The sequence below is a fragment of the Mastomys coucha genome, unplaced genomic scaffold, assembly GCF_008632895.1.
Source record: "Mastomys coucha isolate ucsf_1 unplaced genomic scaffold, UCSF_Mcou_1 pScaffold20, whole genome shotgun sequence".
Taxonomy (NCBI): Eukaryota; Metazoa; Chordata; class Mammalia; order Rodentia; family Muridae; genus Mastomys; species Mastomys coucha.
Genome location: NW_022196903.1, coordinates 70,683,534 through 70,704,929, shown reverse-complemented (window position 1 = coordinate 70,704,929; position 21,396 = coordinate 70,683,534). Strand labels below are relative to the sequence as shown.

At 38.7% G+C, this 21,396-nt stretch overlaps 1 protein-coding gene and 1 long non-coding RNA gene across 4 annotated transcripts in view; one reads left to right on the top strand and one right to left on the bottom strand.

Annotated features, from left to right (window-relative positions):
* Positions 1 to 21,396, top strand: part of Ctnna2 (catenin alpha 2) — a 1,113,581-nt gene that overhangs the window by 950,164 nt on the left and 142,021 nt on the right. The gene's annotated exons all lie outside the window — the stretch shown is intronic.
* LOC116099105 lies at positions 15,990 to 19,755 on the bottom strand. The gene is made up of 2 exons (XR_004122081.1): positions 19,039 to 19,755; positions 15,990 to 16,199 (listed from the first exon to the last, which is right to left on the bottom strand). It is a non-coding gene; the product is annotated as an uncharacterized LOC116099105 (long non-coding RNA).

The following is a 21,396-nucleotide window of genomic DNA, read 5'->3' as shown; positions in this document are numbered from 1 at the left end:
ATTGGGCCTAAGAAAAGAACCACATAAACTAACTTGGAGATTCACAGCTGACAGTGTAGTCAGGGCTCGCTCTTTCTCAGTCAGTCATCCTGAACATATTATCCTGCAGTAGCTGGAAATCAAACTAAAAGCATGGTGATGGTTAAGAGAGAAGGTTATACCAGGATGTCACATGGTTTCACTGAACATTCTTCTGAAATGTGGACATTGCCAGGTTAGTCTTGACTATGCTTTGAATATTTTAGTAGAGCTAGATTCTCCTAGGAGGAAGCTAAGTTTCTCTGTGGAGGTTCTGTTTGTCAGTTGTAATCAATTCAGAATGCATTCTCATTGCTACCTGGAGAGGTAATTCAGTTGGCAAAGTTCTTGCCTCACATGAAAACCACCCTGGGTTGGATACCCACCATCATGTAAATCAAGCATGGTGGTGCCCATCTGTCAGCCAGCATTTGGGAAGTAAAAGAGGATCAGAAGCTCCAAGGCCAGCCTAGGCAACATTAGAACCTGTGTCTAGACCTTGTCTCTCCTTTATCTCCAGTTGCCACCATAAAAATGAAGAATTCTAGTAGACTGAAATGAGATGACAGTGTGACAGTTTGGCAAGGAGAGAGTGACAAACTGGATTGTTCATTTGTTCTCAAGTGTTTCTGTTTGGGGACGTGAATTGGTATAACAGGATGGAAGGAGAATTAACAAAAATGTGAGATTAAACATTTTGGTGGCTTCTTACAAATGACTCAATTCATCCCAAGTGAAGACAAATCCAGAAGACTGGAGAAGGAATACAAATGAGGCGCAAGTGACAATTACAAAGAAACAGTACTGAGAAAAGCTACCAGGTGATCAAACACCCAAGTACCAGCAGTACTCTGTTAGTAAGTCTCTTACTGTGGTACCCATTTTAGAGTTGTAAATTAGAAGAACAGTTGATGAGCATCTGCATTGTTTTATCAGTCAAACTGTGTAGGAACTGTAAAGGTTACTGAAAAATGATTAAATCTAAGGCTTCCCTTTCAGGACTCAGCTTGATGCCCCTGTATGTTTTCCATGTTCTGTGAGTCACGCGTTATTGGCTAAGACCAGAATGTTCAGCTCCCACTTTAATGCAAACACAGCCATTGGGTAGCTGTGAGTGGCTCTGTGTAGAAAACTTTCCGGTTGAGCCTATTGGAGCTTACATTTCTTAGCATTTTTACAAAGTACAGAAGATATTCGTCTTTATATTTTAATTTTTCTCAACTAGGTAAAAATGCAAAATCAAAATTCTAAAAAGCAAAATGTAATAGCTCTTTTAGTTTGTGAGGTCGAATGAAAAAGGCCACAGGCTAGATATTGCCAGTGTCTGTGGCTGACGGCCATTCCTCAGCCATTGGGGATGGTAAGCAGATGTTATCTATAATGTTTGCTTTTGAAAATGCTGCAATTGTTAAAAATGCTGCCAAAATTAATATAATTCTTTAAATGAATTTATGATCTTGTGTTGTGCAGTATTATCAATGGCTATCCTGACGTATGTGCCGCCTGTGAGATTCAGGTTTGACAAGCCTGACAATTCAACGAATTCCTCATCCAAGCTTTTTTCTACAAGCTGACACATTGACAAGAAGATTTACCTTCAGAGAAAAGAAAACTATTTTGTCTTTTAAGGAAACCATATTATCTCCCAAGAATAATTGGCTGCCAACATCGTTTCCCCCCCTTTGGCAATCTGGTTTATCAGGAGAGTAAATACTTCTTTGAACCATGCTTTCTTCCCAAATTCCAATACTCCAAACATGTTTATCTTCTTTCATGTTAAAACACAGATTCCACGCCACCAATATGGCTCAGTGGATAAAGGCTCTTGCTGCCGGTGCTGATGACCATAACTAACTCCCTGGGGACACGCATACTGCAAGGAGTGAACCAATTTTTCTTGAGACCTCCATGCATTTACAAAATGGCTTGTGTTCCCACCTACCCAATGAATAAGCAAATTTAAAAGGAATGTTTAAAAATGCAAACTTCACTATTTCTACAAGAGATAAAAGCAAAACCCAGACTCTAGAGGCATGCCCTGAAGCAACTGACTTCTTAAATTGCTTCTAAACATCTGGCTTTTTTTCATACATTTTTTTTTCTAATGAGAGACAGAAATGGGGTAGATCTAGAGGGAGGGGAGGAAAGAGGAACAGGGAGGAGTAGAGGGAGGGGAAACTAATTATGATATATTATATGAGGAAAAAATCTATTTTCAATAAAAGGGAAAATCTGGCTCTTATATAAACTGCTGTGTTAGTGCTTCATCTGATAGCAACATCTTTCTATGCTCACTGTATGTGCACTAATTTAAATGACTGAACAATGTGCTTCCTCCCTCTGATCACACATCCTGTAAATAGCCATGCTGTACCTTCTAACTTCTTTGTCAACAAGAGTATAAGATAAGGTCAACTCTGGCTCATAAATACAGCACTGAGTCTGGGGAGACACCTCACTGGGTAAAACATTTGCTACAAAATAATAAGGACCTCAGATCCAATTCCCAGTACCCATGTGAAGATCCAGATTCTACCACACATGCCTGGTGCTAAGGATACAATTAGATCCCTAGTGCTCACTCACCATCCAATTTAGCCAAAGTGGTAAGTTCCAGGTTCAAAAGCAGATGGTAGACAAATGATTAAAGGGAACATTCCATTGTCAATCTTTGGACTTAACCTGGGCATGCACGGTTAATGTATGTGCACATATATGTGCATATATGGATATACTCTCCCCACCCACAGTCATATAAGCATAGCATTGGGACAGACTGTACAGTGCTCTAAATGTGTTACTATTGGAACAGGCTTTCAGTAGCAATGGAAGAGATTCTTAACAGCTTCCTAGATGGCATAGTAACCAAAATGGCCTCTGTCCCACTTATACATAGCCTTTGCCTACAGATCCTCTTTGGTGCCAAGAAGGCAGACTGGGCATGAACATCATGAATACAGATAGACAGACATACATGGGTTTTCATTTTTCTGTTCCCTGTGTATATGAGCTAGTTATTGAGATTAAATATTCATGTCTGAAGAATGAAGATGGGTCACTTACAGTTCTGTATCACAGAATCACTTGATTTCCCGAATAAAAGAACATTAAAACACCTAGCTGAAGGCAGATCAGAGACTCATCAGCAATGGATTTTTCAGAGTATTTAATTGAGCAATTATGAGAGTACAATTAAGAAGCTACCAAGGAAATCTGTCTGAGAGAGTATTGCCTTTCAATGATACTGGGCATTCCAGGCACCCCTATTTACTCACAAATGTGACTGTGCTGACATGCTGCCCATCACCTCCATTGCCAACTGCTTATTCTTTTTCTTCCTTCTGCATTAGAATGAAGTCCAAAGTCAAGCCTTGACTCTAATGTCAATTCTAGGCTGCTCTAGGAACAGCTAGTAGATTCAGGTTTCAGCTATGCTCTGAGAATAAAGAAAGATGACAGGCAATCTAGCCAGGAGTTGCTTGTCTTCAGATCTTATATTTCTAGAAAGGTAACTATTTCTTTTGAAATGTGTCAGTCCCTGGCCCTTTTAACTACTACTTCCACTCCCTCCTCAGAGTCTTCTTCAGTATAATCTTCATGCTGGAGTCATCATTTGAAAAGTTAATTCTCTCTAACCACCATTCAAAATAAATTTAATTGAACATTTCAATTCAATTTTTCCTCCTCACGCAGTCCCTCCTCTATCCCCCCTCTCCTTCTTCTCTGAGAAGGTGGAGGCGCTTCTTACCCTGGATATCCCCTGACCCTGGCACAAGAAGTTTCTGTAGAGCTAGGTATATCTTCTCCCACTGAGGCCAGACAAGGCAGCATACTTGGGGGAACGGAGTCCACAGTCAACAGCTTTAGGGGCAGTCTTGCTTTACGCTCCAGTTGTTGAGGAACCTGCATGAAGACCAAAACCCACTTCTGCTACAATATGTGTTTGTGTGTGTGTGTGTGTGTGTCTGTGTCTGTGTGTCTGTGTGTCTGTGTGTGTGTGTGTCTGTGTGTGTGTGTAGATGGGGATAGGTCTAGCCTTTGGTTCTTTGGTTAGTGGTTCAGTCTCCGAAGGCCCACATGGGTCCAGGTTACTTGACTCTGTCAGTCTTCAGGTAGAGTTCCTATCCCCTTCAGAAGCCTAGATGCTTCTACCAACTTGCTTCTGGGGTTCTTATTCCATAAGACTCCTAGAACTTTGTGTAATGTTTGGCTGTGGGCCTCTCTATCTATTTCAGTCAGCTGAAGGGTGGAGCCTCTCATAGGACAACTATGGTAGGCTCCTGTCTGCAAGCATAATGAAGTATAATTAATAGTGTCAGGATTGGTGTTTGCCCTTGGGGTGGGTCTCAAGTTGGGCCAGTTATTGACTGGCCATTCCCTCAATTTCTACTCCATCTTTGTCTCTGCATTTCTTGAATACAGGACAAATTTTGGGTCAAAAGTTTTCTTGATGTCCTTATATCTGTTATGACTTAAATGTGAAATGACTCACCCCTTCAAGCTCTTGTGTTTGAATACTTGGTTTCTTCTTGGTGGTACTACCATGGTAGGCTGTGGAACCTTTAAAGAAGTGATTACTTTTGAAAAGAAGGAGGTAACTGGGATTAAGCCTGAGATTATTGGACAGTTTCCTTTTCACTCTGAGATCTCTGCTTCTGGTCTACTGAGATTGGAGCATGCCTTGCCACAAATCCCCACCACTCTGGCCATTGCCATGTCCCCCTATAAGGTAAAACAAGCCCTTCCTCCTTTAAGTAGCTTTTTATCAGGTATTTGGTCACATCAGCAGAAAAAGGAAACAATACATTATATTTATTGAATTCCACTTTTCTGCAAAAAAAGGGTCATTGGAACATGACAAATCTCAAAGAGTGTCTGGGAGAGTGACAGTATTTTGGAGCACACATGTGTGCAATTTTGAAAACTATCAAGTAACAGAAGTGTTGTTCACAGAAAATTGAAGTTAAAACCTTGACAATATTTTGAAAACTTAAAAGTTAGTGGAGCACAGTGCATGTGGCCTACAGCAAGATAGATATGGTTCATTGTAAATTACAGACAAATATATACAAATGAAAGGCAAACCCAGAATTAATTCATCTGTAGATATACAGGGTCAGAGAACAGTGCATATGGCCCCCAGCAAGACAGATATGGTCATTGTAAGACAAACATATACAATTGAAAGAAAAACTCAGAATTAATGCATCCATATATGAACATGGTCTGTCTCTGAGGATACACAGAGCAGAGTTTTTGAAAAGTAGTAAAGACCCATCATTTGATCTATAGGTTGGAGATTTAGGCAAGGATTTGTGCTTTCCCTTTTCTTAATTTGAACTCACTTGGCAGTAACAGGGGTGCTGCACTCTGAGGTGTCAAGGGAGCTGTTTTCAAGTATTTATTAGGTCATGATGTGAAAGAGAGATGAGGATTAGTCTGCATGGTTTCATTGGGACTGCTTATTGGAAAGCTGGGGGAAGGGGCACTTCAGCTCAAACTGAGCGTGGTTTATGGTTCTGAAGCATTAAAAGATAATTTCTAATAAAAGAAAATTCATGACTCTCATAGAATCAGAGTGAATTCATGTTAAATGACTTTTCCTTATCTCATGAATGAAGAAACTGTTGTGGCATTGTGATCAGTTCTAAGGGAAACTCAGAGAATAAACACATGTTGTTTTAGGAGACACTCTCACAGATAGATACTGCAGATTTTGTTGAATTACCAAATTTGTAAGTTTTTCTTTTTGTTCAAAAATAACATAAAAGGGAGCTGGAAATGTAGCTATGTAGCAGAGTGCTTGTCTAACATGGACTAGGTCCTGCTTTCAATCACAGATGCAAGAACAACAACGAAAAAGATTCTTCTTGATCAGCAAAGGGGCTGTGTTACTTGCCCAGTTGTTGTTTTGCTGATCATCAGAAATGATCCGATGATTCAGAAGAGGCCAAGTGATCACACGTTGAGGATATACAACAGAAAGAGTTTATTCATTGGTCTTCATTGGTCACTTAAAAATATAGAACTACTCAGAAGTTCTAAGAACTTCAGCCAGCAGTCAGGGACTTAGATCCTGGAGCTGATTCAGCACAACTCAGTTCTTTCATAAATTGATGTTCTTGGTAATACAACCCAGCATGTTTTCAGTTGGTAACCTTGTCCCCTCCTACCTGCTCTGTTCACAGTCAGCCTGGTCTTTGGATTTCTGCCCTCTCATTCTTTTTGTTCACCTTACTGAATTAACTCTCGTCTCTGTGGTCATATTAGGTTAAGATGCCCATGGAAAACAGTCAGGTGAAGGTAAAGATACATAGGAGAAGGACTATGAAATACTAAAGGCAGGGACAAAAGTAAGGCTGATAAGCACAGGAATATCAGATTTTTCTGCAACAGGGGGTTGAATTAAACCTCTGCTGTAAGTTTCGGAGGCAGCTTGTATGTGGACTTCCTTCAAGAACTGCAGAAGCACCTGTTTGTTTGTTTCTTTTTTTTTTTATCTACTCTATGCATGATAGTTTACTTCAAAGCTTCAGAGATGAGTCCAGACACATGCACAATCTTCTTCATGAGCTGACTGTACATCTTAATGCAAAAAAATCTCCATGTTATTTTTCATATATGAAGTGGCTGTTTTCAGGTACTATTAGAATTTGTTTCTTCTTGTTTGATTATTTTTATGATATCAATCCTTCATCATTTGCCTTGCCACTGCAGAATTTTTGTTATATTTGCTTAAACAATTGATTTTATTATGGTTACATCTTATAAAAGGAGGTCTGACTGTTTGAATAATTCTCGTTGTGGTTTGGGCATTTTAGAACTTGAAAAAATTAGAGCTTTTCACTTTTATTTTTGAATTTTTACTAATTCTGAAGGCCTATTAATTCCCCCATGTTTGTGACTCACCATTTCAGCATCAACAAGATGCCTTTTAAAGAAGTAATGTGACTCAGTGGAAGCCTGTGAGAGTGGGGGATGCTCTGGTGTGGAGGGCAGAGCCAGAGAGCTGGGGTATATTTTTCCCAATAAAGCTGGAGGCAGAAGACCTGCTGTAGATAAAGACAGGCTTGAATATGTTTGTGTTTGATTCATTAATGCTGAACAATTTTCAAAGCCAGTTTTTAAAGCATCCTCTCATTTTACTATTGGTTGATCCTGCTACCAATTAGCAATAGAGTTACCTTTATTATATTTTTGTTGTTGTTGAGAGCTTACTTTTTCATTTTTAAAATAATTCTTGTGATTTTAGACTACATTTATCTCTTTTAAAAACATTTTATTAGCTATTTGAGAAATGTATACATTTTGATCATATTCATAACCTCCCCTTAATTCTTCTAGTGTCTACATTTACCTTTCTAACTCCCCCCACCACCAATATTTTCTATTGTTTTCATTTTATTTTACTTTTTTATTAGATATTTCCTTTATTTACATATCAAATGATATCTCCTCTCCCGGTTACCCTTCCAAAAAAAAATAAAAAACAAAAACAAAAAACAAACCCTGTTTCCTCCCCCCTCCCCCTGCTCACCAACCCACTCTTTCCCACTTCCTGGCTCTGGCATTCCCCTACACTGGGGCATAAAACTTCACAGGACCAAGGGCCTCTCCTCCCATTGATGACCAATTAGGCCATCCTCTGCTATACATATGATGCTGGAGCCGTTAGTCCCACCATGTGTGCTCTTTGGTTGATGGTTTAGTCCCTGGGAGCTCTGAGGGTACTAGTTAGATCATATTTTTGTTCAGCCTAAGGGGCTGCAAACCCTTCAACTCCATAGGTCCTTTCTCTAGCTCTTTCATTGGGGACCCTGTATTCAGTTCAATGGATGGCTGTGAGCCTCTACTTCTGTATTAGTTGGGTACTGTCAGAGCCTCTCAGGAGACAACTATATCAGGCTCCTGTCAACCAGCACTTGCTGGCATCCACAATAGTGTCTGGGTTTGATGATTGAATATGGAAAGGATTTCCAGGTGGAGCAGTCTCTAGAATGTCCTTCTTTAAGTCTCTGCTCCATAGTTTGTCTCTGCAACTCACTAGATGGGTATTTTGTTCCCCCTTCTAAGAAGGAACGAAACATCCGCATTTTGTGTTGTTTTGTTTTTTCGAGACAGGGTTTCTCTGTATAGCCCTGGGTGTCCTGGAACTCACTCTGTAGACTAGGCTGGCCTTGAACTCAGAAATCCACCTGCCTCTGCCTCCCAAGTGCAGGGATTAAAGGCGTGTGCCACCACTGCCCAGCTCATCCACACCTTGGTCTTCCTTCTTCTTGATTTTCTTGTGGTTTGTGGATTGTATTTTGGGTATTCAGAGCTTCTGGGCTAATGTCCACTTATCAGAGTGCATGCCCTGTGTGTTCTTTTGTGATTGGGTTACCTCACTCAGGATGATATTCTCCAGATCCATCCATTTCCCTAAGAATTTTATAAATTCATTGTTTTTAATAGATGAGTAGTATTCCATTATGTAGGTGTACCACATTTTCTGTATCCATTACTCTGTTGAGGGACATTGGGTTGTTTCCAGTTTCTGGCTATTATAAATAAGGCTGCTAGAACATAGTGGAGCATGTGTCCTTACTACATGTTGTAGCATCTTCTGGGTATATGCCTAGGAGTTATGGTATAGCTGGGTCCTCAGGTAATAGTATGTCCAGTTTCCAGAGGAATTTCCAAACTGATTTCCAGAGTGGTTGTACCATCTTGTAATCCCACCAGCAATGAAGAAGTGTTCTTCTTTCTCTACAACCTCACCAGCATCTGCTGTCACCTGAGTTTTCTATTTTAGCCATTCTGACTCGTGTGAGGTGGAATCTCAGGGCTGTTTTAATTTGCATTTCCCTGATGACTAAGGATGTTGAACATTTCTTTAGGTGCTTCTCAGCCATTAAGTATTCCTCTGTTGAGAATTCTTTGTTTAGCTCTGTACCCCATTCTTTAACAGAGTTATTTGATTCTCTGAGGTCTAACTTCTTGAGTTCTTTGTATACATTGGATATTAGCCCTCTATCAGATATAGTGACTGAAATTTGTGCTGCCCATATACCTTTGGGTATAGAGCCATAAACCTTTGAGGAGAGCTACATTTTAAAAGAAATCTTACTTCTCTTGCAGAAGCCACCAACCGTCCATAGCTCCTCGGTTAGGAATTAGGGCTAATGAATTCCTCCAACTTTCTGCTTGAGTATTGACTAACTTGATCTTATGTAGGTCTTGTGCAGAGAACTGCAGCTAATGTGAGTCCATAAGTGTGGTGGTCCTGTCACATCTAGGGCATTGTTTCACTCTTCCAGTCTTCTCTCCCTTTCTTGCAGTGATCCCAGAACCTGGGAAGTCTTATTCTTTGCCTTTTTACTAGTAGTGTATTTCTTTATCAAAGGCCACCTACTGGACAGAGAAACTTTTTTTTTTTAGATATTTTCTTTATTTACATATAAATTTCTACTTTCCCAGTTTCCCCTCCAAAAAACAAACAAACAAACAAAAACAACAAGAACAAACCCATGTTGGCCCCCCCCCACCCCATGCCTGCCGACCCCACCCTCTCCCACTTATTGGCCCTGGCATTCCCCTACACTGGGGCACAGAACCTTCACAGGGCTGAGGTCTTCTCCTCCTATTGTTGATCGAATTTGCAATCCTCTACTATAAACATGCTGCCAGAACAATCAGATCCACCATGTGCAAAACTTTTTTGAGTAAGTCTGTACCTCTTGATCTTGCTGTCTCCATCTCATGTGCTGAGCTTACAAGTGTGTGCTATCAGTGCCAGTTTACACTATCCTCTGATTGAACCAGGACTTTGTGCATACTAGGAAGGAATTACAAACTGAGCTACATTCTCAGTCTACTGTAATTGTTTCTGATTTATTATTTTTCTAACCTTGAACACTAGCTAATAATTGATTATGTAGATGATAAAGTAAAAGATATTGGAACTAATAACAGGAAACCTACTTTAACTTCCACAGTTGTACATGTGAACCCTGGCCAAAATGGTTTTTGAGCCAGTAATAGGTGTTTATAAAAAAAGATTAATAGGCCCAAAGAAGCCATTGAGAAAATGATTCAACATGCCTGGTTTGTATAAATAAAAGAACTATACTGTATAATAATATAATATAGTATAATATTCAGAAATAATTTTAGTAATATATTTTCATTTTAAAGCAGAAATTCATGAAACGGTTGAGTTTAATTATCATAAACTTTTCTTTTTAAAATATAGGTTTGTGTGTATCTATTTATTATCTTGAACTTATGCAATATGGATGATTTTGAATTTCTGGTTTTGTTGCCTCTATCACCGAAGTATCCAATTACAAGTACATGCCATCACACAAAATATTTCATGTTCTGGTCCTTGCTCTATAACCCCAAAGAGCATCATCTAGATTGATCCAAACCCAGGAATGTGGACTGTGTGTTAAATGCTGGAAACATGTTCACTTTTGAGATATTTAAGGACAGAAGTTAAAGAGCAGAGGCTACAAGAAATAGCTCATAACTAAATTACTAAACTATGATGTCAAGGAGAACAATACAAAGAATAGCTGCATGACATTGTGTCTACAAGCATGTATCTACTTGTATGGTCTTTTTCTCATGTGTGTACATGTGTGCTAGTGGAAACTGCATGTATTGCCAACAGACACTTATGCACAGCCAAACATTAGGTAACTGGCAACACTGTGGGCTTTTCCCTTTGGAATTTTTGTTTGTTTATATGTTTGTATTGTTGAGACAGAATCTTGTGTTTCATTAATTTGGCTGGCCTTAACCTTGCAGGGATTCTCAGACTTCTTTCCCAAAGACCAAGGTTACAGGAGTTAGTGACTATCACCACCTGAGACTGCTTTTTAAATATAAGAAACCACAATTCATTTCTTTAAAAATTAAAGTTGCACAACTAATCTCCCCTCCCCTTCTTCCAAGATCTTCCAATGTCTCCCCTGTTCCTCTTACACCTTAGTTATTAGTGTTATATGTGTATGAATAAGTGTATTATACAAATCTGCTAAGTCTGGCTAGTTTTGTTTTTATGTGTATGATTTAAGGCTAACCATTTGGACAATGGATTGAGGGCCTAATCCCTAGGGAAGGTTAATTCTCCTTGTCTTAGAACTTTTAATTTCCTGTCGTTCTTTATCTACAGTTGGGGCCCCAAGAAATTTATTTGTTTCACTCACACTGACATGTCAACTGGCATAGTCATCATGAAGGTCCGATAGAAAGACATATCATGGTTTGGCTTTCTTGTCATATCTAGGAGACAAAATCACAGAGCAGACTCCCTGATTCTCTTGGTCAGACAACCTTTCCCTGAGTCATAGGTATAGGGTTTGTATTGTAGATGTATAAACAGTGGCTGGGCACTCCAGTAGAAAGGAGATTGCTTCTTGTTGTCAGACTCAAAGAATAGCAGCACTTTCCTTCCTAGTTCTAGCATTCTCTGATAATTTTGCCTACATCTAGCTGGCTTGTAGAGATATCTGTTCCTCCTTGGTTAATATCTGTGCTCAGGCTTGGCTGTGCTGAGAGGATCAGAAAACAGAGAATCCCCTATAAAGGCAGATTAGTCCTTTTGTTTTTATCCTCATAGCTGTAAACTGTTGGTGGCTCACAAAATTCTAAAATCAGCCAAAGATATCAAAGCTATATTTTACACACTGACAAAACCTTCACACAAAATGTGAGAAATAATGAATATTATGGGGTAGTCACCCTTGAATATCCTTCACTATATTAAACTCTACCTTGATGGATACAGAAATTAGCATAATAAGAGGGCAACAAGAGCAGTGGGAAATTTATAATTGCCAAGAATCACCCTAGCTCAGCCAGTACAGAACTGGGGCCCTCGTACTTTCAGGAACTGGATTTGGCAACTACCAGTGAGCTTGGAAGATCCATGAGGTGAAACCAGAGCCCTCAATTTTCAGTCCAGCAAAATCATAAGCAGATAGCTCACCTACTCTATGCTGAATGCCTAATCTCTGGGAAAAATCTCATAAAAATAAGTCAGATTTTTGTACATGTGTTCTCATATATATGGGCACCTGTGTCCATGCAGGTATATGTTTCTGTATATATGCACACATGTAGAGTCAAGAACTTGATATAAAGGTATCTTTTATTGGTTGTTCTCCATCTTATATATTAGAGCAGAGTTTTTTGGTTGAACTTAAAACTTGGTGATTCCTTTGATCTAGAAAGCCTTGATGCTGCCTGGCCCTATCTCTGCCTAGTGTTGCTTCAATTATAGACTCGACCATCCAGCATTGATGCAGGTGTTCCTGACAACTGTTGAGTCATCTCCTAGCCCTAAGTATTGTTTCTAACCATGATATATGGCTGTAATCCATCATCAGAGGATCAATTCTTTTAGTATTTAAGATAGAAACCATACCCTAAGTTGTCAAGTAACACACATCATACCCTCTCCCCTTAGCACAGATGTGTCTAAAGCAATAGCACCCTGTTAATGGTGTAAACCTCTCTCTCCTACACACACAGAAACTCCCTGAGTATTTCCCTACTTACCAGAACAACTATTTGATTATAACAAGTACCTGATTAAATATGAGCTCTCCTACAGTTTTGTTGTGTAACATCTCTCTCTCTCTCTCTCTCTCTCTCTCTCTATATATATATATATATATATATATATATATATATACACATATATATATATATATGTGTATATATATATATAAAATCTGTCTATCTATTATAGTATAGTGGTGTAAATAAGAAAATGGCAGCATCACTCTTATGTCCTATGGAAGTGAACATTTGTCTTGAATTGCTTCCTTTTAACACCTTTTGCTCAAATATACATTCCAGAATGTCCTTTCAGCATATCAATTGTTTGGAATGCATATATGAAGTTATCTTTTTATAGGGTTGAGTGGAGAAGAGTAGCCCATCCTGTCAAAATTTCACATTGATTTTCCATCTGAGTTAATAAATGAGCAGTGCTGAGAACACTTGGTATCCCAGTCACCATTTCAATAGTCAATGCCTCATTTCTTTATTAAGCAGAAAAACGTTAGCCCTAAATTCTGGATACATTTTAATTCCCATTTTCCACATCCTCCCAAATATGTACTGATGTATTTGGGGTGCTCTGTTTGACCATGTAATACTTTCCCTGCGAAATAGCCCTGTTTTTGGGTTGGTTTCTGACTCATACCCTATTTTGGCAGCTCTGTGAGGTGAGTAAATTCACAACTTAAAATAACACCTTGTCAATCTCTCAGACAGGTCAGTTTGTATTCACACATAAGCCAAATGTGTTTAAAATAAAGGTGTCCATCAGTTGGGAACATGACTTCTCAATTGCCCTTTTAGTAAATTGAGCTGGTCCTATATGGGGCAAAATTCTAAAGACTTCTGGGAAGAGCCTTTCTGGAACCCTTTGAAAAGCCAGTACCTCTTATTTATATAAGATTCACATGGCCCCATAAGTGGAAGTGAATGTTGCAAAAGTGCAGCATGTAGACTCACAAGCTAGGTCAACACACCATGTTTTTTTACTTCTTGGGGAGCTTTGCTCAACTCTCACTTTATTCTACATCAGTAGCAACACATGCTGCTATAGAGGAGTGTGCCAATGTTTCAGTGAACTCAGTGGACCTGTGCTCAAGGATTTACACTTAAAATAAAATCTTTCAAGTACCCTTTGTACATTTAAAAGTAAAGGCATAATTTAGTTCCATTATACCATGCTTCATGTTTTCTTAGGAATGAGTTTATCCTCTCCTGTCTTGAAACACTTTTATTGAGAAAGAGTTTAAAGATATAAAAGATTGTAAAACATCCATGAATAGGATCAACAAAAAAAATCATAGGAAGAAAATTTACCTCTTACATTCTTTGCTGATGACTCTTTCTTCTGCTTCTTCATTTATTGTCTCACTGCATAGTCTACCATTCATACAGCCTGTATGCATTACCTTTCGTCCACGAATTCAGCTTCTTATCCCTCCATCCACCCTTCTATTTATCCATCCATTCACCTTCCAATCTACCCATCTACCAATTCATCTATCCAACCATCCATACCTAAATCTGAAATCTAACATCTGAGTATTTGCCATATATATGTGTGTGTGTGTATACATATATTATATGCATACATATGTAATATACATATTATATATTATATGTATATTATACTTATATATAATATACATATAATATATGTATGCATATAATATATGTATACACATATATTTATATATATATGTATAATATATATGTATACATATATATATTCACCAACCCACTTTCTCTTCTACTTATTAATCTATATATCTTTCCATACATTTAATACTATAACACACACCTACTGAGAGTCTGCCATTCTGTCATTTTCCAAGCACTAAAGGATAATCTAATAGACAATATGAATATTAGCTCCTGCAATTTATTCTCTCCACATCCTTTTCCTCTATGCACTCCACTTTCAGTTTTCCATTACAGAGTATAGGAGCCAGTCTGGTAGTCTCCCTCAAAGGGTATAGCAACTACAGTCTCAAAGTTTGGGCTGTAGTAGTCCTACAGAGTTCAGGAGAATTTTCTTGTGATATACATTTGTAATTTTCATTTCTTTTCATAATTTTCCAGCATATTCAAATACTTAACGTCTTTGCATAGAAGGCTCATTCTTTAACTGATCTGAAAAGTTTGTTGGTCATTTGTTTACTTATTTCAAGGTAAAAAGAGTGAATGTCTACAGTCACATTCTCTGACTTTTTTTCTTTCTAAGACAAACTCGAATGTAACGAATCTCTTAAGCCAGACAGGGATTCTTGTTAAATATCTCATCCTCCTATTTAAGTTTATTCTTCTACTTAATGGAAAACTAAATAGGCCCACAGAGTGCAATTGCTGCTTTATTTGGAGTAATGCTTATACATGATCAATTACATCTTGATTACAATATCCCCATACACTTGATTGCAGCGTCCAGCATCAGTCTCATTGTTCAAAGTAATGAGAATGCTTTCATCATCTCAGAAATCATGCAACTTGAGTTTGTACAATCAAAGACAAGCCTTGCCACTCTGCCTTCTGAAAGATAGAACCATATTCTTTGAACCAGCAAAGAGGAACAAGAATGGCTGGCATCATGTTGTTCTCCCATTCCCTAGATGGTTCCTATAGATTTCAGTGTGACAAAGTAAAACACCTGGCCACAGAGCTGCCTTGGTTCCCTGCCAGTTTAGGGACATGGAATCCATTTGAATTGGACTCGGGAAGTCTCCAAAGACTCCATGAAGGGAAACCCTGTTAAGCAGGGTAAATGGGAGAAACTGAGGTGTCTTCATCATTGTTTCCATGAGAAAGCTCTCATGGAAGTCCTTATTGCTGTCATTAGAATGGAAAAGGACAATTTGAGTAGTTTTAGACAGCTCTTCTAATCAAGCAAGAAGATACAAAACAAGGCAAGACAAAAGCAAACAAAGGTGTAACTTTCACCTCTGCTCTATCCCAAAAGGAGCACTGGAATTCAAAACTGACCAGTGCATTCTCAGAGGTTGACTTGTACACAGCATGTGACAGGTAAGGGATGAACATGCCAAGAGTAAATAAAAAAGGAGTCCTCAGCCACTTGGATGGGTATGCACTCTCCCCAATACACTCAAATACTGGACTTTACAGTAGAGTTTCTTGGGGAGTATGTGTGTGTGTCAAACCTTATCTTCACCATAAAACATTCTCTTCTTAGGCAATTTGAAAAAAGAGAACTTGTTGGTGGAGTCACAGAGATTGATGATCAGAGCCAACTCTGCCATTTATGAGCACATAGAGAAGTTTCTGGCCCAGAGTAAATACCCTTAAAAAGCCATGATTGCAAACTCGCAGAATTCTTCTCACACACTTGCTCCCATGAAGACTGATACTTGGATATTTTTTCGTACAGAATATCATTTAAGCATTAGCCTTTCATTTCTTCAGGTACATTTTAATTTTTAAACTGACTTTTTGTTGTCAAATAACAGAATATGATCAAATCTCAGGAGAATTAAGGTAACAGAGGATTGGATAAGCCACAGTCATGGTTGAAACAAAGCTCTTCATCTTTGAAGTCATCATTGCAGGCACACATCACCATACAACCTGTCTTGTTTTCATAGGCCCTTTGAAGGGAAACTCTTCAAGAAAGCCTAAATTAGGAAACAAATTAAAAAACATCATTACCTGGACTGATGTGATGTCTCATTGCATAAAGTACTTGCTTTGCAAGCATGAGGACATGGGATCAGATTCTCAGAATCCACATAAATGTTGGATGCAATAGTACCTATTACAATGCTGGGCCTCTTACAGTGAGATGGGAGGTAGAGACAAGAAAATCCTAGGAAGCTGAAAGGCAGCTAACCAGGCATAAGCATTTGAGAACAAGAAAGACCTGAGGATTGATACTCTGAGGTTGTTCTCTGAAATGCACACAGCCACACACACACTCACACATGAACACATACTACACTCACATGCATGTATGCACATACACATAAAAGCATCTTCACACAGGCACACACAAATCAGTATACAGATTCAAACACACATACAATATATAGAGTTTTTTTAAATATGCTATTGCATTTATTTTTAGAACTAAATTTATAACCTATAGTTTAAAAAAAATCATCTTTTTCTTCCAGTGCTGGTTTCATGTTTTCTACTGCAGATACTTGGTGTTTACAGGTTGTGGTCATCAGGTACCTGGATACTGAAGTCAGGATCAAGGCTGACTCCTCTTTGTCACAACTTCCCTATGTACTCTGATAGTGTTAGAATGAAAGCAGCTGGCCTTGCTGGGACCTCAATACTTAGGTAAAAGGACACACAGAATGTGACATGACTTTCTGTGTTGAATGGGAAGCAGTGGAATACACAGAATGGTAAGTCTTAGCTCCTCATCCAAAATTTTGCATTCAGAGCAAGTTTCCAAGTGATAGAAAGTTGTACTGAGACTTGAAGACATGGAATTAGGAAGATGATCCCATAAAGTCTCCAGCAGAGAGGTGGCTCTATTTTTTGGATTAAATGATCAATATTTTGTTTGTGAAAAGATTTTCTGGGGTGTAACATATTGGCAATATCTCAGCTAATTAAAAAGTTGTGTTAAAAACAAATGCAATCAGAAAAGAGTCTACTATGGAATCATAAAGTAGTGGAAATTACTGTGGATAAAACAGGAATATGATAAAAGTACCTTATATATGTATGTTTCATAATGGCATAATAAAATCTACTATTTTTAAAAATTAGTAAACACTAACATGAATCATTGAATGAAATCATCTAATATCTTTTGGTGTACCAGTGTTCTCTAATGTGTGTATGCTGCTTTTGATAAAATGTTATATGAAAATCAAGACGACCAACTCCCATCCAATTCTAAGCTGAAAGCATTTGCTCTTCTTACATTGATTGAAAGGTTTTCAATTGATTCTGGAGTAGAGAATATGGGGAAACAGTTATGGAGGTGACACCAAAGTTATGGAGGTGACACTTGAAGTTACAGAGATGACACTGAAGTTATGCACTTATACTGTGCACATATGAATTACATTAGATTTGGAGGGAAAGGATCCAGGTTAAACAAGTCCATTAAGATCCTGTCCTAGTTAACATTGTCAACTTCACATGGCCTAGAGCCACCCCAAAAGAGTGTCAGTTGGGTCATTATTTTCATCAGATTTTTTTATGAGAGACTGTCTGGATTGTCTTAATTGATACAGAAGGGCCCAGCCCTCTGTGTATAGTACCATTTCATGGGCCGGTAGTCCTAGGCTGTGTAAATTAGTCAGTGTCAGTGAAGCATTAGCTTGTCAGAGAGCCATCAGGTATAAGAGAGCTGGCGCTTGTGGTTGTGTGGTCTATACTCATGTATCACTGACAATGCTTCCTAGGTAGGATCCGCAATTTTTTAACCTGTCACCACCAGTGTAAACATTGTCTCCAGAGGAGCTGAGCCCAGCTAGGTTAGTTTGGGGGGCCCTGTGGTCAAGAGGCTACATCAGATGATCCTCATGTCTGGTGACAAAGGCATTTCTCCTTTCCATGAAAAACATAACTTCTTCAATTGAACCGAGACAATCCTGGAGTATCTGGCAATGTAAACTCAATAATAATCTCTCCCTAGTTCTTCCAAGTGATCACCCTCACTGTGCATACACAAAGTTTCTCAACCCACTACTTCCCCAACATAAATACCCATGGAAACATCAGCCTGATATCTTCAAAAATAATTGGTCTACCCCTCATATCATCAGGATCATCTTGTCTTTTACCCAAAGCCTACTATGAGAACTCAACATAAACAGGCTTTGAACAGACATGCTAGCTGATGAACTCTGGGTAAAAAGAAACCTCACAGCATTAACGAATTACCTGTAAGAAACCCACCACTCAAAGCAGGTGGTTACTCATCCTTTCTGTCACCACCTTCATTTTTCTTTAAATGGCATTTTTTTTTGATTTGTGCTTTGGACTGTGCTTTGGTATTATCTTGTTTTATTTTTTAAGGATGAGCCCTTAAATATTTATTAAATAAGTGTACATTGATTTATTTTATATGTGTATACGTATTTGTGCACACACACATGAGAGAGAGAGAGAGAGAAAGAGAGAAAGAAAGGAGGGCAAGAATTAGGTTGTGAACCAGCCATGGGCTTTTCTACCTGTTTTTGTTTTTGTTGTTGTCGTTTTGTTTTTTGGTTTTCTTCCTTGGCTGTGTGGGACATGTATCAAGCAGCATCCTTTAAGCAAGTGCATTCTACACTTCCTTGAATGAATCAGAGTCCCCTGGTCAGAGGTAATTCTGTGTGGACTAGTGAACACTTCTGCTGTCAGGTCCTTGCCTTAAATCCCTGCTCTGGCTGCACTCAATGATGGATTATGACCTGGAAGTGTAAAAGGAAATAAACCCCATCCCCTTTGAGTCTTTTCTGGTCAAAGTATTTTACCACACCAAATAAGAAGAAACTAGACACTTACCTGTCCATTTTCCATTTCTGTGGGACTAACTGCATGGCTTTCCAGAGGCTGTGTTAGTTTACCCCTTTGTCCAGCAATCTACCTGGGTCTGACAATGTTCAGGTGCTTTCTTTCTGCAGATTTTCTTGTTATTCTAGGTTGTTAAAAAGTTGACTTTAAGTACTCTACCTTTTTTGAGAATGTTGCAGCTGTTTGAACCAGTTATGAAGGATCTGCAAAGCAGCCTCAAGGGATATATTGGGGGATTTTCATCAGCCAGGCAATTTATAGTTTTGTTTGGTTCCGACTACATGTCACGTATTCCCAAAAAAGTTACAACAGCGTCAGCTTCAGCTTTATTATTAGTGTACACCTGAAAACACTGAAACAACGGGCTGTTGATAGACTTTCAGTGCGATTTTAAAGGGGCAGGATATGAGCCAGCTGCTGAAGAGGACTTAGCATGGACAATGGACACATCACTGGTCACTGGCTTTGGGGACACCGAACTGACTAGTACAGATAGTCAGTTGTTACTGTCAGTTACCCTTTGGAATCTTTCCTGAAGATTTCTTGGGGGAAGCTATGATTGAACTGAACCCTTAAAGGATGAATAGAAGCCAAATAAAAAATATAGTCCTGGGGAAGTTCATCTCAGATGGGAAGTTCAGGGCCAACCAAAACAAGATGTGTTCCTAGGATCTTTAAATGGTTTAGAGTTGTTGTTGGTGATCTACAAAAAAGAGAAATGGAACACATGGAGAGGTGAGGCCTAATGAGGAAAAAAGTTAAGCTAGATCCTGGGGCTTCTTGGAAGGATTTGAAGGGTTTTTGACCTTTGCTGTGGGCAGTGGTGAGTGACTGAAGAGCTTAGTCAGTGCAGTATTCGAGGGAAAATGATGTGGAAGATGGACTGTGAATTCAGTTGACCTTTTGTGCTGTGTAGAAGAGAGGGCATAAAGAAACCAAACGGGAAGCAATAGGCCAAAAGAAGGGGAGAAGACTGCTAGAGGAACTGAAACGAGAGATGAGGATGTTCTGAACAGATAACTATAAAAGGTATGGATGAAAATGGAAACATAGCTTCTGTACTTTTCTGTTGAGTGGAAAGGAGAGTATAATATGCCTGTTTTAAAAATGTACACAAAATCTATATCACACCTCTTCTTGGCAAGGCTCAGGATCTACTGAGGAAGAGGGAGCAAAACAATTGTAATAGACAAAGTTAGGAAGGATCAGAAGGAAACATTGTCTTCTTGGATGTGATGGGACCACTGGATTTATGAACTCAGAGCAGTTGTGGTTACCCACAGAAGACTGCAGAACATCAAGCTCATCAGCATCCTAGCATAGAGACAAGAGGGGCCCTGACCCCTTACATCTAATTGAGGAGCTGTAGATAGTTGAAGGCTTCTGGGGAGGGAGTACAAGTTTCCTTTAAGGGTGTTGTCCACAGTGAGTCAACCACACTGCAATAGATGACTGCACACTCACAATTTGAGTAAATGGAGGAAAGGAAAAAAAAAACTGAAGGTGGAAGTGAAAGTGGATCTGGGGAAAGTTAGGAAGAGGAGCAAGAGAAGTACATTTAAATCACATTGATAGCTAATCAAAACAAAGAAAAGCAGAGGCAGATGCCAACATCACTTGTATGATGTTGTCGCAAGTGACCTTTGTGACCATGTAATCTTAATCTTGATTTTCTTCTTTGCAAGTTCCATATATAAAATAACGAAACTTGTACCTATCACTGTGCATAGAAGACTTTAGAAGTTTAGAGGAGTATCTGGCCTTCTTACATGCACAACATATGTTAGTCATCATAACTATGTTAGTGTCAATCTACCTGTACTCCAGAAAATCAATGAGTCACTGTAACAGCTCAGCTATGTCTTTGATAATTGTGGCTGTTTAACTGTCTTTACCTAAATTTTGCCTTTTACCCCCATGGAGATGATAATAATATCTTCATCTTAGAGAAGTATGGATTAAATGTAACATGTAAGTCTTAGATTTATACAATCTCAGAAAAAGTGCCTGCTGTAGGATACTCTATTCACCCCATCATTGCCATCAACATCACCACTACTATCACCAACATTATCACTATGACCACTACCACTACAATTATCATTATCATTATTATTATTATTATTATTATTATTATTATTATTATTATTATCATCATTATCATTACCATCAACATCACCATCACACCACCACCATTATCACTACACCAGCACTACCTACAGTCATCACCACTGTCATCATTTATACAATTATTCCATTTTAAGTTTTTAAAGTTGTGTGTGTGTGGTGTGTATGTATGTGTGTGACAGAGAGAGAGAGAGAGAGAGAGAGAGAGAGAGACAGAGAGAG